Source organism: Alosa pseudoharengus, unplaced genomic scaffold (genome assembly GCF_046254945.1).
Source record: "Alosa pseudoharengus isolate Yale_2024_CS ecotype anadromous, Long Island Sound unplaced genomic scaffold, YU_APseudo_1.1 YU_APseudo_1.1_scf_7, whole genome shotgun sequence".
Taxonomy (NCBI): Eukaryota; Metazoa; Chordata; class Actinopteri; order Clupeiformes; family Clupeidae; genus Alosa; species Alosa pseudoharengus.
In genome coordinates, this window is record NW_027468859.1 from 38,414,621 (window position 1) to 38,430,103 (window position 15,483).

General features: G+C 43.9%; 1 long non-coding RNA gene across 1 annotated transcript; it reads left to right on the forward strand.

The window, feature by feature from the left end:
- Positions 1–12,960: 12,960 nt before the first annotated feature.
- On the forward strand, positions 12,961–14,489 carry LOC143109610 (uncharacterized). Its single transcript, XR_012983914.1, has 3 exons — positions 12,961–13,325; positions 13,955–14,064; positions 14,402–14,489. It is a non-coding gene; the product is annotated as an uncharacterized LOC143109610 (long non-coding RNA).
- The last annotated feature ends 994 nt before the right edge of the window (positions 14,490–15,483 follow it).

A 15,483-nucleotide genomic window follows, 5' to 3' on the forward strand; every position in this document is an offset into this window, starting at 1 on the left:
GACAGATGCACGTGTGTGTGTGTGTGTGTGTGTGTGTGTGTGTGTGTGCATACACAGACGGCTGTAACCGCATACACACACTCACACACAAATGAAAGCATGTGCAAGTAGACCACAAACACTCTCTCTCTCTCTCACACACACACACCATCAGCTCCAAGAAGGTCAGAGCTTTTTCGATGGCACTGAAACGAAGTCGATGCTTGAGCGGCTGTCTGTGTGTATGGCTCCGTCCCTCCCTCTCTCTCTCTCTCTCTCTCTCTCTCTCGCCACGTCCATGTGACTGGCACTGAAACGAAGTCGATGCTTGAGCGGCCGTGTGCCAGACGCTTCAGTCAATCAGAGCTCATGGCGTTTTATAGACGAGCTGATGAGCCTAGAACGCAGACTTGAGGTGCAGCAGTTACCTCACCTGCCTGGTATGACGGAGAGATAGCTCCACGCATCACTCACAGACTCACTCAGGCAGCCCCTGAAATGGCCCTGCCAGCTGGTACTAGGCTACAAAAATGTCATCCTTCCATACGCTTCTGCTTAAAGTCATACTTGTCCTTTACGAATCCAGACAATTATACATGCTGATGTAATGTAATGCTTCGTAAAACGACTGTAAGCCTGACCTATTACAGAAGCTTTTGAAAAATCACCCACCATGAGGTAATACGTCCTGAGTGAATGTGACTGATATTAGCCTTTAAAAGTTCCATAAATTGTTTTCTTTTTTTGGTCTTCAAAAACTTCAAAGTATTTACACGAGGGCTGTTATTTGGTATGATATGAGCAGACTTTGGAAAAAAAAATGTCTCAATGTAGAGAATGGGAATGTTTATAGAGAATGTATCAGGATTTGTTTCCCCTCATCTGCATGTCACCTGTGTATCTACAGAGCGTGCATAACATCAGGCCACACTCGCTGAAGTCAGTCTGGGTTCAGGTGAGGCCGGACAGAAATGCAGTGTACTCCCAGTGTCTCACTGAAGAGATTTATTCTTTACCAGTAATGCAAAGGTAAGGGGCTCCCGCAGCTCCAGATACTTTGCACTCATTTCGTATCCAAGTAACACGACCCATAAATGTACTTTTATGCCTTTAATTACTACATCCACGAGTGCTGTCATTAAAAAACATGACCAGTTGGGGAAATACACAAATGTGCAATCACACACCCACATGCACGCATACACACACACACACACACACACACACACACACACACACACACATACACACACACACACACACACACACACACACACACACACACACACTGCCAGCTCTACACACTCGATGCCTGTTATGGCTACCCTACATACCATCTTTATACCAAGGTATTTCTTTAGCCCCGGGCTGTAGAATACTTTCCAGGCCAGCTACATAAACACCGCCTAGAGTTCCACTTTCCACTCATTAAAAGCCTGCATGCACACATGATTAATTCGGCATCGTCCACGTCGCCAGGTCCGGGCACACGTTGACAAGTGCTGCAGGTCACACAGGAACTAGGTGCCCCGCTGTGAGTGAGCGAGCCCTATGGAGAGAGTTCCATAGGCAGTCCCCGTTAAAGATTTGCTGAGCATGTATACCCTCAAGGTGGCCTGTCACAATACGGCCATATTTCATCACACTATAGCAGATTTATGTGCTCACTCAGGGCTAAAGCCATAAATGATAGTCTCTCCCACTTATTCTGTGGGAGGACTAAACAAACAGCTAATTTAGGGGGGAAATTTGCATCTAAGCCAGTGGTCTCAACTGTGATGCTAGCAGGGCTATATGATGGCATTATGAAAGAGACTAAAAATGGATAGATAGATATCACATATCAATATACTGTACTTGCGCTGGATTATAATTGATATAGACAAATATAGGTATGCATTATGCCGAAGGAACTTCATAAAAGTGAGTAGTCCCAGGTCAGGTTGAATGTCTCATTTTTTCTGTTAAAAAATGTTTGAGTGGAATGAAAATGAGTGTCATTCATTTCCATGAAGCGCCCGCCGGGAATGAGAAAACGTGCACTGTGTAAATATGCTGTCCATCAACTTTTTTTTTTTATGAAGAAAGTTATTAATCAGATCACCCGATATTGATTAAAGAAAATAAACCTCAGCCCTTGTTTTTCTAAAAGAACCCCCCTTATGACCCATCAATAACTCATACAGTTCTCTCCCCTTTGCACATTTCATAGTGCAAGGCAATTCCCCTCCAATTGCTGGTTTAAATTGTGTGGCCAGGTAAATAACAATGATGAAAAGTGATAAACGGTGTCTTGTCGTGGCAGAACCACTTCGATGCCTCCTCCATATGGCCCGCTTGTTGTTCTAAAGGTGTCACGCCCTCATCTCCTCGCGTCACAAGGAAATAATCACACTACTGCTCAATCAGACACAAACAAATTAAAACACAATGCATTCTTGCGAGGCTGAGAGAACGTCTGAATGGCTTTTAGAGTTCTAGAGTCAGTTCTCAGCCTAATTTCCTGTGTCCCTGTTTTCCTGACTCTCTTCCAGTCGCTGTAGGCGATGGTACCATGTCATAGTAGAAGAAAGTGCCACAAAATGATCTAAGTTTTTTTTTTAGAGAAACAGAGAGAGTGAAAGACAGAGAGAGAGAGAGAGAGAGAGAGAGAGAGAGAGAGAGAGAGAGAGAGAGAGAGAGAGAGAGAGAGAGAGAGAGAGGGGGAAGGGGAGGCAATAAAAAAAAGTTCCTAGGTAAATCATTAAAGCATCAAAAATCTGTCCATGTTTTACCTCAGTAAATCACGACTGGAAATATCTCCCAGATGTGTACCTGAACTCTAGAACAACTCATGAAAGTCAGGTCTTATGGATGTAGAGATTGCATGCTCTCTAATTTGTGCCACCATGCACCTTAAGACCCAGATGGATGGTGGACAGAGGTCAATGCTGATGCTGACAAGGTGTAGGCAGCTGTATAAAAGCCAAACATCAGCAGTGGAGCATGATGACACCCAAACCCAAATCCCACCCCACCCCACCTCAGCTCAGCTCATGCCCTAAGACAAGTGTGACATTGGAGATGGAATGTTACAGGTGGTCTGTTGTGAGGAGAACACTTCATCATTCTCTCTTGTCTGCCCTTTACTGTAACCATACCTTAGCATCGGTGAAGTGCTATGTCGTAAAGTGGAAACTCTCTGTGAACCTGCGTGTGTCGACTCACCTCTTGCCCCAGCTTTTGCAGCAGGAGCTGGGTGGTTTGGAAAAATCAGGTAATGGTTTTACATGAACTCTTTTGATAGGGACAAGGCAAGCAGAAACAATTATGGTAATACTATACTAGTTAATATGTCTCTCTCTCTCTCTCTCTCTGTGGGTTTGTGGGTGTGTGAATGTGTGTGTGTGTGTGTGTGTGTGTGTGTGTGTGTGTGTGTGTGTGTGTGTGTGTGTGAGAGAGAGAGAGAGAGAGAGAGAGAGAGAGAGAGAGAGAGAGAGAGAGAGAGACAGAAAGAATGTCAGACAGAGATCGAGAGAAAGAGAGATGGAGAACAAGAAAGACATTTATTTTGACAATTCCCAGATGAATCATGGTGCTGAATCGCAGCTCTGTGGTGGAGGCAGGGCAGGACTGGGCTGGCTAGTGGAGGCTGGAGCCCTGGTACTGCAGGGGTGCATGGGCACCTTGGCCAGGCCTGGGCCTGAGGGCTGGCTCTGCCTCCAGCTTGGGAGCTTATGGAAAGAGGAGAGGTGGAAAGGGGACGCTGGAGCCACAGGAAGAGTGAGAGTTTATGAGAGTCAGTTATTCATGTTCCTTTGCCATTGGACCCTATCCATGAGACACAAGGAAAAGGGAAGAGGGAGAGGCCTGGTTTGCAGTTTTCTTTCAAGAGTGTGCAGAGATGCATTCTAATCTTAGATCTTGTATTCAAACAATAATACTTCTTTAGGGCATTCCCACTAACAGTCACTTGGATCGATTTTGACCAGCTTTTCGTTAGCACCCAATAAATAGCTCAAAGCTGTTTTTACTTTGAAATGCGGTAATTTCAGGCCAAGTCTCTGTTCTGAATTTTGGTCAGGAAGTCAATAAACCTTCAGTGTCTGCGGGTCAAAGTCGAGAGGAAGAGAGTTTGGAAGAATTTAATGGTGTCGTTCTTGGGAGCAAATGCACAGATGTTCATTTTATCAAACAAAAACAAAGGAAACGGGACAAGTACTGGAGGCCAAACGTATTAAGAGTCAGATTAGGGTAGCATAAATGGAAAATGTAAAAAAGACAAAAATAACAATTAATAAAAATCGCTCTCTCTCTCTCACACACTCTCACACACACGCACACGCACGCACACACACACACACACACACACACACACACACACACACACACACACACACTGTGAGATGAACTGACCTGGCCTGCATGCTGATGAGGGAGCCTGTGGGAATCTTCTCTGGAAGCTTCTTCGTGGAGTGTGAACCGTCAGATAGCATTAGCAAGATGGATCTGACACACTGAGGGACCTCTGTCTCTGCCTGATGCCTGTAGGAGTATTTGTTTGATTTGCATATTCAATCAATTCATCTGCAAACAAAAGTTTGTTTCATGTGCACACATCCACTTGACTGTATCCGACACGTTGGTTTAATTACTGTATCTGACACATTGGTTTAATTAAACTGAACGCTAACCTCTGCAATATTATTCATTTCAATTAAGGCCATTATCTGATAAAGATTGAAGCCATCAAATGAACACAGTTGTGCTCTAAAATGGAGGAGATCTGGTTTCGCAGAGATTTGGTATTAGTTTTCGCGATCTTTTGGGAGTTAAGAAGCTGTCATGACAGACTTTCCACTCAGGAAGACAATTTCAAAATGGCCATTTTTCTTCTTGGGTTCCCTTATAAAGTCATTGATTCGATCAGGAATTTCCTTGGCGCACCATACATTTGGAGATTTGTGCATAATGTTATTTATTTGCTCTGAGTAAGAAGGGATTAAATGTGACTCGTTGGAAGAACGACTAGGTTTCCACTGGAATTTGAAGATAGGGTTTGCTGTTTTAAAGGGCCCTAATTAAATTGACTGTGTTATTTCTGGGTATGCCGCGCTGTTGCAGCCCTGAAAAGGCCCTAAATCAATCTCTTGCTACTGTTTTGAAAGGAGAGAATTTGTGGTTTCTTCCATTTTAATCAAATCTCTCACGTAATACGTCTCGAAATGTCTGCAAAAAAAACCTCCTGGATTTCCCCCATTCATCGCTGAAATATAATACTGATTATCTGTCTTTGTCTGTTTGGGAATTAGTGATATTGAAGCCTTTCAACTCAATCTCTTTCTCAGCACAACGTGTCCAGTTGATTATAAGCTCTCACTCATTACTTGAAGGCAAATACCGGTATGCCGAAGATTGCCAGCAAACCCCCTAGCATTACGGAACCACTCCACACACAGCACCAAATTTGGCATCCCAATCACAGAACTGCCAGAGGACCAGTCCCTGGGTAAATGAATGGAGGCGGGGGCTCTCCTCTCATGCCCTACCGTCCCCATAGAGTGGGACACATTATTCAGCCCCACCATCATTTCCCACACTCCCCCCCCCCCACCCCCGATGATGTCATACCCGATGCTGGAAAGACTTGAACCATCCATGATGTCAAATGGTGCTGACCTTACCATAAAGAGGGAGTCTGAATGGGAGATCCAATTTAGTGTAATTACACAGTAATAACAAGCTGCTGAGCCAGAGCCCATGGGCAAAATGCGCCACGGAGGGGAAAAGTCCAGTGAGTTAATTCCTCTCTGTGGTCATTGCAGTGGAAATGGTCTTGGAATGTTGTAGAAGCCGGTTTCTGGGGTTGAGGGCGTCTTGGCTGGAGCCTCGTGCCGTGGAGTGTAGGGATGCACGGGTCGGGGGAAGGGGTGGGGTGGGGGTGGAGAGGAAATGGGATGTCTGCTTTCGCTCGTCCCCCAACGTCCAGAGTGAGAACGACCACTAGATGCCAGTGTGGATCTGCAGGGATGCTTCGGCTGAGATAGGGGCCCTCTCACTCATCATTTCAGGGTTTTTCTGCCTCCCCGTCCTCCAGACCCCCCCCCCCCCCCCCCCCGCCCCCCCGTTCTCTCTTTGCTCAGTTTTACTTCCCAGACCCCCCCAGCCCCCTCCTCCTTTGGCCCACGTTGCAGAACATTCTGACAGGCGCGCCGCAGAGTGGAGGATATTTTTCCACTACTGCATTTCACCTCAGGGCGACCGCGTCTCGTAACACAATATCTCCACAGAGGTTGTCGGTAGGAACCAGCGACATACGCCCAACAATGCCTGGGTGCCAACAACCCCTGTCTGGAGAGCACCTATGTGTCTGAAACAAGCATTGTCCACATTTATGGCAGTGACGTCAAGGATGAATCAAACCCCTCATTCTCCATTGTTTCCTTTGCAGCATAATTATGTATCTGTGTGTGTGGGTGTGTGTGTCTGTGTGTGTGTGTGTGTGTGTGTGTGTGTGTGTGTGTGTGTGTGTGTGTGTGTGTGTGTGTGTCTCCGTGTGCGTGTGTGTGTGTGTGTGTGTGTGTGTGTGTGTGTGTGTGTCTGGCTGTGTCTGTATTTGTGTGCAGCAGTAGTATAGGGTAAGCCACTGTTGAATACTCACGTTTACTGGAATCGAATGACACACTGCAAAGAATATCCAGTGTCCAGCCAGATGCAGGTGTTAAAATGATTTGTCTGAGCTACATGCGTAATGCTCTGGTCCTGGTCAGCTTCAACTGCTAGCTTTGTTTTTCCATTTGTTGCACAGTAGCAACATAAACCATCTTACCACACAACTCCCTTGCTCTGCCCTGCAGGATGCAAATGACTAAAGCGAGGGCTGCAATACAAACATCTTGGCTTCGGGGAAACTTTTCAACCCGGCATTGATTTAACCCCCTTTTTAGATTTTAAAACCATGCTAGACGTGGATAAAACGTATGCTCTCCTCCCCATCCCATAAACCACTCTAAATATAACCTCTAAGCGTCATAACAGAGAAAAGCGCCGGGATCCTATGGAAAAGGGTGTTGGGGGGAAAAACTGGAAAAACTAACAAAGAGGAGAACGGTATGAGCGATTGAACACTCTCCCATGTGATTGAACACTCTCCCATGTGATTGAGCACTCTCCCATGTGATTGAACACTCTCCCATGTGATTGAGCACTCTCCCATGTGATTGAACACTCTCCCATGTGATTGAACACTCTCCCATGTGATTGAACACTCTCCCATGTGATTGAGCACTCTCCCATGTGATTGAACACTCTCCCATGTGATTGAACACTCTCCCATGTGATTGAGCACTCTCCCATGTGATTGAGCACTCTCCCATGTGATTGAGCACTCTCCCATGTGATTGAACACTCTCCCATGTGATTGAACACTCTCCCATGTGATTGAACACTCTCCCATGTGATTGAACACTCTCCCATGTGATTGAGCACTCTCCCATGTGATTGAGCACTCTCCCATGTGATTGAACACTCTCCCATGTGATTGAACACTCTCCCATGTGATTGAGCACTCTCCCATGTGATTGAACACTCTCCCATGTGTAACCTCAGGTTAGTAAAGGGGAAAATATTTAGCATGGACAAATATTACTTATACTATCCCGTAATAAAATACAATCATCTTCAAAATAAATCCGGGGATGTGCAAATGTCTAAGAGTCAAACTCTCAACATTCCCCCTTAATAGAGGAAAATGCTCCATGCGTCATCCACTTTTCACTTCAAGAATCTAATGAGAGGAGGCACTTCTGCGCTCTCCGTCTCCTCTCTGAGCTCTACTGTGGGGTGATGGCATGCCTATGTGACTCCATATCAGACCCCCACCCCCAAGAAAATGCATCAACTTCACAGACATAGACACTCATACATAACAGGGCATTAAACTCAGCTTATTCTTGCTGTCTGGGACATATAGTTTACCCCCTTTGCCAATTAAAAGAATACGTGCTTTCTCTCTGCAGTGTGAGAGGACGTTTGTGCAATGTGCCACCCATGGCAAACCCTGTGAAAAAAAAAAAAAACAGTGGGATGACACAATGGAATCCATGAATCAGCCGCACCAATGGTTATTATTATGAAGTGTTTTTAATGCATGGGAGTGTTTTGGTCTGTGGCCCCACTGTTTTTGTTCGGCAGCGGCGGTAGCTAGCGATGCCTTGACTTGCACCGGAGCTGGCGAAATGAATTTGTTCCACACTTTTCCACTGCTGAGGGGCAGAGTTGGACAGTGGCAGTGCGATGACTGATGAAGCACGTGCCAGAGGCTCCACAGCTGCTGTGTTTTGAAAGGCTTATCCCTGTATTTGCTTTTGCATGTTCAGATTTAACACTGTGCGCAGTGCTTACTGTGTGGTACTCTTTCTCTCTCTCTGTGTGTGTGTGTGTGTGACTGTGTGTGTGTTTGTGAGTGTGTGTGTGTGTGTGTGTGTGTGTGTGTGTGTGTGTGTGTGTATGTGGGTGCGTGCGTTTGTGTGTGTGTGTGTGTATGTGTGTGTGTGTGTGTGTGTGTGTGTGTGTGGTGTGCTTGCTTTTGCGTGTGCGTGTGCATGCGCGTGTGTGTGTGGGGGAGCACTTAATGAAATGTCCATGTCAGGGAGTACCTACTTACTCGCTTGAAGCCAGTTTCCAAGTGCTGCGGATGCAGATGGATTTGCATGAAATGAATATTGAACTGTTAAAAAGTACACAAACCATCACACTGGGTGGGTGGTGGGTGATGCTTAATGTGCATTATGCCAAATGAAAGATGCCAAGAGCCTATACGAGCCTAGTACTTTCAGACTCGCTTAGCTGAACCTCTCCCAGACTTCCAATAGGTTCACTGTGGGCTATTCAATTTGTAGACATAACCTAGGCAGAAAACATACACATGATTTGGGCAGCTGAGAGTGAGTCTAAGCTTGTGTACACAGATGAGGGGGAGACGAGAGAGAGAGAGAGAGAGAGAGAGAGAGGGAAGAGGGAGAGAGAGAGAGAGAGAGAGAGAGGGAAGAGGGAGAGGCTGATGAGGCACCATATGTCCATAACCTGTTCTCATAAGGTTATAGTGCGGCCTGAGGGAGACCCACCACTGCCAGTTTCCCACCTCTCTAGTCTGTTCTCATCAAAGGCACACACACACACACACACACACTCACACACACATACACACACACACACACACACACACACACACACACACACAGACGCACTCTCGCCACACACAAGTCAGCACTTCCCTCTCGGTAAACATTCAACCCAAAACCTTCCTGCAGGCGGTTCCTCTCGCTCGCCTTCCCCACCTCCCAGCCACCGTGGCCTAATCTGTTTCCAATGCACAACAAAGCACATTAACCAGCAGACTTTCATTGTTTCCCTTTGCATCCCCGACTGCTCTCTGCTATTGGGGTGACCGCTGTCCACATCCTCTCCTCTCATGCCTCTTTCTCTCTCTCTCTCTCTCTTACACACTCTCTAGTTCTCCCGCTTTCTCTCTCTAACTCTCCCTCTCTCCCTCTCACTCTCTCTCTCTGGGTCTCTCTCTCCCTCTGTCCCTTTCTGGCATGTGTAAGTAATTTGCTGCACTCTTATGTGAGGAAACTAAAGGAGCTCCGGGTTTATGCGTCTCTGTTAAGTGTTTTTAATTAATGACTTCTTTGTTGCTGTAGTGTTGCAGCAGCTTCACAGTGAACTCGTTTCTGCCCTGACACCACAGGAAGGAACTTGCGGGGGAAGATCTCATCTTTGCTGGAACTAACTCACATACCCTCCAGTGCCCTGGTTTGCTCCAAAATGATGGCCTTTGGAAAATATCTCTTCCTGTGTTTGTAAATAATACTTGATGTCTTAGCATAGCTTTCTATATATGGCGCTCACAGGAACAAATCCTTCCAGGCTGCTGATGCATAATGATTGTGTGTTTTTTAAAAAATATATCTCACTCAAGGGAATCTGCCAACAAGTGTCTCATCTCCAGTTGCTAAAGGTGCTGTTTCTCATTTTCCTCTTCCAATATTTCACAAGCATTCTTGTTACGTAACCGAGAAGCATTCCACAACAAGGTCAGATCTTTACTATTTGCATTAGAGACCTAGGAAATGTCACATCTGAAAGCCCTTTTTTCGGTCTCTTTGATCACGTTGCATTCTTTGCAATGAGAAGTAAACAACACCTCATACTTTTTTGATCAATAAAACAGGCTCTAACTGAAAACATTACCTCAGTTACTCTCAATCAGGCTTTAATCACTGCTTTGCCAAAATAAATATGCGAGTGACACGACACGTGTCAAATAGCTAATCTTGCTCAAGGTAAGAATATTGTTGGCATTTGTTGTGATTTTTTGTGAGGAATGCAAAGTAAGCAACTGCTGGTTCTAACCCACACCAAAGTGTACATACTCATCATTGCGTGCTACCTCAGGAGAATATAGACAAGGCAACTAAATACTTTCACAGAATAGACGGGGCACTGGGTGGTTTTCTCTTTCACGTTTAAAGAGATTTTCAATTAACTTTATAATGCATTTAAATCAGATCATAATAACCACACACTCAACTAGGAACAAAACCTTACTAAATATATCGTATGGGCATTTTATGTCCTTGAATCTCGACTTGAGCATGATGTCACTTCCCCTATTAAAGACCCTGCTCAAAACAGTGACAGAATTAAGAGTTTCATGGAAAAATGTGTGAGGAAAATATGTGTAACCTGAGACTAACAGCATTCTTATGTATATGAGTGTTCTCATTCTGTTCCGATCGGTGCTAAAGACATCATTTATGGTAATTAACACAATTGTTACCACTGCATGCAAAAACCACAAACCCCTTTGCCTTGAAATCCACAAGAGAAAAACACAAGAGAAGCAACTAGTGCCCATTTAAACACACACAGACACACAGACACACACACACACAATCATACACACACACTAGAACACACACAGAGGCCTTAGCCCTGAGTGAATTAGTAGACTAAACACCCTTTGCTTTCCCTCTTTGTGGTTACCATAGGTTGCTTGACCTTTTGGCAGTGATGCCCTGCACTGGCCTGCAATTGAGGCCGCCTGGGGATGCTCAGCTCGCAGAAACACATCTGTCGTTCCCAAACAACATGCCCCGCTTTCAGCACAACCCCTGGTGCGCAGAGGCCGCCAAGGCAGTGCATTTTAGCTAAACATTCCTCCAGGACTAAAGGAATCCAACTGGTTTAATACTAGAATAAAGCAGAACATGAACAGAATCCAATGTGACATCAAACAACAGCAAGTTATTCCAGTGAAATGGCTAACGCTCATTCTTTAGCCCGTCTGTGCGCATGGAGCAGGACCACGGCAGCAGCCGCAGGTCTGACTCCTCCTGGGCCACTTCGGACGACTGAACCCAGAGAAGGACCGGAGCACACTAATAACTTTTTCAAACGTTAGTGGTGTGAGTGATTAACGTTTCGACGCGCAGTCGCGCACAGTGTCTTCCTCAGAGTCAAAACAACAACCTCAAGTCAGCAACGTATTACACTTAGGATAATGCTTTATATAGATACTTAAAGCGCTTTACAATGAAGGGGGAAACATCACGTCAACCACCACCATTGTTTCTTGATGTTGCCGGTTATAGTCTTCCTAATCAGTCCTGGAATTATTTCAATTATTGTGGCCCTAGTAAAAAATTCTCTTTAAGCAGATAAAAAAACTCACAAACACATGTTTGAGACCACAACTTTGATCAATCACATGATCACAGCTTTGTAGGGCTGGGATAAACGATTAATCTAGCGATTATTTTTTCGATGCATCGATTAATCTAAAACACATCCAAATGACATGATTTGGATGTCAACTCAACGTATGTAGGCCTACTCCCAATCATCCGTAAATTGATCTAAAGTGCATTTTACGGATAATTCCTTTAACATTAACACAGTTAAAAGGCTGCTGATGTGTGGATGCAATTCATAACATAGTTAGTTCAAATAACGGTTCGTAGGCTACTTCTCCTTTGGACAAGCACTTTTGAGTCTTGGAAAACACTTTTCCATTTACATTGGGATTTTGCAAACATTCAGAGTCAATAAAATGAGCCCTGCATGAGTAACGAATAAGCAGCTGCAAGTAAGCATGCTAAACTTGACACCCAAACAGTATTCTAACGTTAGCTTTGAGATACTGCTTGATTGCATACTGTAACTTAACTTAGTTTAGTCTTCTCAATGTACTGTGTTGTGATAAGACCTTAGCAGAGTTTACTTTAACTTTAATTCAGCAGTTTTAATGCTGCAAATCTGCGCAGCATGGTCATGATGCTAAGCGGATTTAATAGCAATTTAGCCCACTGTGTTCTATGCAGTGCTTCTATGTGGCAACAACAATCCTTCAACAATCGTGAATATTTTGTTAAATGCACATGCAGAGGAGGAACAGCGGGCTCGTTACTAGAGAGAGCGGGTGGGGCGAGGAAGGGCTGTGTGAGTAAAAAGTGCAGCTCAATGAAATTATTTTATCTTATCTTTAATTTAAATAGTAGGCCTATGTAGTAGAACATCAATGTGTGGTGGCCGGTTTTGATTTCGTGGTGCCCAGCCACAGATTAGTCAACGTATGGAAAACACTGAAGGTGTAAAATTAAAAATATTTAGCAGCACACGTTATGCTTGACGAATCGACGCTCATATTTTGTGTCGACGTATTTTTTGCGTCGACGTCATCGATTACGTCGACGCGTTGTCCCAGCCCTACAGCTTTGATATTGGTAATGTTGGTGCTACTTTTGCAAGCAATGTTGTTGCAATGTTGTTTATTTTAGATACAAACTAGTCTTAGTCTCATTATTTAAAAAATCTTGCCTACAGTCCTATTTGCTAGCATGGTGATACTGTGGGCCCTTGATCTATTTGCTAAGTATTATTACTGGTTAGCACTTCGGACTTGTAACCGGAGGGACTTGTAACCGGAGCACTGTAAAACCGAACAGTACAAGTAAAACAATGTTTTTGATTTGTAAACACTCAAAAATGAAAAAAAGTTAATAGTACTCTAATCGTCTGTGTTACTTGAACAAATTTGAACTTTTAAGTTGACAGCACTCGTCCGCTTTAAGTCATTTGAAAAAATAGAAAGCGTGGGAAACTTCCCCACGAAAATTGTAGCAAATTTGTAGGCGGATCTTCTGCCATACGTGGACCTTGTGTACAGCACCAACTAGCCAACGCCGAGTGACAAGCGACGCCGGCAACGGTCGACCAGCAGATGACAAGAGACGAGAACAAGAGCAGTGAAAATAGACAACGAGAGAGGAGACGACGAGAAGAGAGAAAAACCGCAATTAAACGTAAGTGGAAAAGTGAGGTGCATGTTGACCCTAAAGCACGTCCTTTATCATATTGTTTAAAAACCCGAATGTTTGAAAATATTGTCTTAGGCTACGTGACGTAACTTTATCCAGTTAGAACTAGCTAGCACTAGCGGCTAAGAATTTGGCTGCTGTATGCCAGCACTTGCTGGATCAGCCAGCGATCTAACTCAATTTGCCAATGTGAGTACTAAAAATATGAACTAATTAACCCCCGTTAGCACTTTTTAACACAATAGCTTGGAAGTGCAAGCTTTGTGGTGCACTGCTTGATAACAGGGCACAGGTCCTGCAACATTATCGTTTACAGCATGTTAGCAATGTTTCCTCCATTAACGTTAGTCCACTGTCATGTTACTGACTGTCTGCACATTTAAGTCAGTAGCCTAAATTCATTTGACACGGTCACACACAGTTCATGCTCAGTCAGAATGTGTATTATTCGCATGTCAGCTGTGTAGGTGAAAACAACCATTTAATGTGCAAACTGTTCTCGGCCATTTAAGGATGCATTTAAAGTGGCATTTAAAGCGACCTCATGAGATGGTGGATTGTCCTAATAGAGATTGTCAGTATGTTCAAATGTGTATTCGTCCTTCAATTCACAGATTCAGAAGTTGATGCAAACAACATTGGCATTGAGAAGGAATCAGACGTTCTTCCCCGCAGACATAGCCTATTGGTTCGGTGGTGGCCTGCAATCATGTTGGAATCTCAGGTAAGCATTTCTTTTGTACAAATACTTGGAATAGATTCATTTCATGTGTGGTTCTGACCAAATGTGTTTTAAATCTTTACACTTACCCCCCTATTTTGAGTTTTTGCTCGAAATTGCACACCGCCTACTAACAATGGCCCTGTTTCCACATACTTTGACTTATATTCAAGTGCTTGACCCCCTTTGAAAGCAGAGGTCTTGTAGATTACAACTCCTCCATGGACTTAAGATAAAAAGAATGCTTTGGTTTCAGAAGCTGTACTATCAAAGAAAGGTAATCCTATTGAATTGCATTTTGTAGTTATTAACTGGCTTGACTCCATGTTTTCTCATGCAGGGATCCTCAGATGTAAATATCCGACGTGCTGTGGCGCTCCGTGGCCTTCCTTTCTACCTCCATGAGGATTATGCCACTTTTCTAAAGACATGGGATGTAAGTAAGTATGTTTTCTATTGACATGACAGTTAAAGCGTAACTGTGGCATTAAGCGACCTATGGCCTGTTGTTTCGAGGTCAACGCATGCTATTAGAATGAAAAACAATGAGAAAATTGAGTACAACATAAAGCAAATACTGGTCCAGCAGCTTAAATGGGTGGTTCAGGATTTTGGACATAGGACCTAATTTCCAAGTTAGCAAGTGTGATATTTATCAGTGGAGACCGTTTTTAACACGTTTCATCCAGTTCTCGTCTATTCAGGCGTTATATTTATTTGCCTCGGTGTACTATGGAGTGGGTAAGACTGTTTTTAGTGGCAGGCTTACACATACTGTTGACTCGCGCCAGCCTAGCACCTGCAAACTCTGCAACTAGAAGGACTGGATGAAACGTGTTGAAAACGGTCTCCAACTTGTGTTGTTATCTTGGATCTTGGCACAAGGGATTATAACACCTAATCCTGTGTATTAATGTAATATCACACTTGGTAACTTGGAAATGAGGTCCTATGTCCAAAATCCTGAACCACCCCTTTAAACTAACCTACCAAGGCATTTGAACTGAACTGAAACTAAAGCCAAATTCCCTGGTAGGTTATCAATAGCTGCTGGGCCACTACTCAGTCTATGTTGCACCAAATTTTTTCATTCTTTTAATTTTATTCTTACGAACAGCCGTGACCTCGAACAACAGGGCTATGTGATGAATAACGCTGGAGTTACATTTCAAGCTTTTGTTTTTCTGTTTGTTTTTTCACCAAGAAACTCCAGGGAAGTTACTTAGTATTATTTCAAGTAATTATTTCAATAATGCAACTGCCCTGGAAAAGTTTGAAGATAAAATGTTAAACTTAATATGACATGGTATCACTTGACATGTAATGCCTATTAGATATTCAATTAACACACAATTGTTCTTTGTTCATTTCTTCAGGTCTCTCAATCGGAGTTCCCAGATATTGAGGACCTTACTGTTGAAC